Source organism: Neovison vison, chromosome 5 (assembly GCF_020171115.1).
Source record: "Neovison vison isolate M4711 chromosome 5, ASM_NN_V1, whole genome shotgun sequence".
Lineage (NCBI taxonomy): Eukaryota > Metazoa > Chordata > Mammalia > Carnivora > Mustelidae > Neogale > Neogale vison.
This window is the reverse complement of record NC_058095.1, coordinates 16202654-16205136: the sequence shown is the minus strand read 5'-3', so window position 1 is coordinate 16205136 and position 2483 is coordinate 16202654.

Genomic DNA, 2483 nt, shown 5'->3' with positions numbered 1-2483 from the left:
GTGTGCTTTGCATTGTAGCTTCTGGGAAGTTCTCTCAAAATAGATTGTTGGATAATCAGAAGTCTTTCACAGGTGAGTTAATGAACAATTTAGTGTTCACAGTTTAAATTATTTCATTATAGAGTTTAACAGAGCAAAGCTACCATGACTGATTTTTAAATATTGTTTTGCTATTTTAAATGTGGCATTTTATTATAAAATTTGTTTAATTTTTGCAGGTAGGTCCCACATTTTCTTATATTTGCCAAAACTTTATCTTGAAGGTATAAGTTGAAGTTGAATTCTAGGTTATGTACATGAAAACATGAAAAGGGTGATAGGTAGCTAGTCTGAGGATCAGTTAAGCAAGCAAAGAAAACAAAAATAGTTTCTATTTCAGAAAGCAATGTTTCAATGTTTCTATTTCAGAAAGGGCAATGTTTCCTGATAGAATTATAGAGGGCATGGATTGCATGGAGCACTGGGTGTGGTGCAAAAATAATGAATACTGTTATGCTGAAAATAAATAAAAAATAAATTTTAAAATAAGACCATAAAAAAAGAATCAAATAAATATTCATTATAGTTCCTCTTAAAAGGATGTGTTTTTAGGTGGAGAAAGGGGAACCCTCTTACACTGTTGGTAGGAATGCAAGTTGGTGCAGCCACTTTGGAGAACAGTGTGGAGATTCCTCAAGAAATTAAAAATAGAGCTTCCCTATGACCCTGCAATTGCACTACTGGGTATTGACCTCAAAGATACAGATGTAGTGAAAAGAAGAGCCATCTGTACCCCAATGTTTATAGCAGCAATGGCCACGGTCGCCAAACTATGGAAAGAACCAAGATGCCCTTCAATGGACGAATGGATAAGGAAGGTGTGGTCCATATACATTATGGAGTATTATGCCTCCATCAGAAAGGATGAATACCCAACTTTTGTAGCAACATGGACAGGACTGGAAGAGATTATGCTGAGTGAAACAAGTCAAGCAGGGAGAGTCAATTATCATATGGTTTCACTTATTTGTGGAGCATAACAAATAGCATGGAGGACAAGAGGAGTTAGAGAGGAGAAGGGAGTTGGGGGAAATTGGAAGGGGAGGTGAACCATGAGAGACTATGGACTCTGAAAAACAATCTGAGGGTTTTGAAGGGGCGGGGGGGTGGGAGGTTGGGGGAACCAGGTGGTGGGTATTGGAGAGGGCACGGATTGCATGGAGCACTGGGTGTGGTGCAAAAACAATGAATACTGTTACGCTGAAAATAAATTTTAAAAAAATTTTTTTTTAAAGGACAAAAAAAACCCCACAAATAAACCAAACTGTACACAAAGGCTGTGCCTAGGATTTGTTTGCTTTTGTTTTTGTTTTGCTTTTCCTCTTCCCAGTGCTTAATCCAAAGGAAGAGAGGAGCATAAAAAGAATGAAGGAGAGACTTAGAAGCTCTGCCACTTGATACCTATGGAGGGGAATCTCCTGCCAGAAGAAGAATGTCTCTGGGCATTCCTGGGCCCTTTGAAAGAGTGGCAGCAAGATTGTTTTCTCATTTAATGTGGATTTAACCAAGCTACCCACTTGATAACATCTTGCTGTGTGTCTTTATCAACCTCATCAAGTGTCCCCTTACAAATGGAATAATGGGGCACCTGGGTGGCTCAGTGGGTTAAGCCTCTGCCTTCCGCTCAGGTCATGATCTCAGGGTCCTGGGATCAAGTCCCGCATCAGGCTCTCTGCTCTGCAGGGAGCTGCTTCCTCCTCTCTCTCTCTCTGCCTGCCTGTCTGCCTACTTGTGATCTCTGTCTGTCAAATAAATAAAATCTAAAAAGAAAAGAAAAGAAAGAAAGAAATTGGACAATGATAGCCAGGAACTTGTATTGTCCATCTCTCTGTAGTTCTGTTCCCCCACCTAGCTACTTTTCTCCAGTCTCTAGGCCTCCTGAGTTATAATTTTCATGATAAATTTTCCTTTCCATGCACACCCAACCTCGGTTCCTGCTTCAGTTTCAGAACATTTTTTTAAAGATTTTATTTATTTATTTGACAGGCAGAGATCACAAGTAGGCAGAGAGGCAGGCAGAGAGGCAGGCAGAGAGTGAGGAGGAAGCAGACTCCTGCTGAGCAGAGAGCCCGATGCGGGGCTCGATCCCAGGACCCTGGGATCACGACCTGAGCTGAAGGCAGAGGCTTTAACCCACTGAGCCACCCAGGTGCCCCAGTTTCAGAACATTTTTAAATAAAGTCCTCTCTGATACCAGGTCAGGTAGTTTCAAAGATAATTATATATTCTTTTATACCAATAAATAATTTTCTGTCTTAACATATTCACAAAAAAAAAAATCTGTGTTCATAAACTATGTCACAGCATGGGTTCACCAGGCTCAAGGGAATCATCAATCTCCATTGGAAACCAGTACAAGAATTTTGGCAACTGAGGCTATTTTCAAAATCTTTCTCTACTTTGAATTCCATGAGTTGTCTTTATTTTCAGTTGCAAAACCCCTT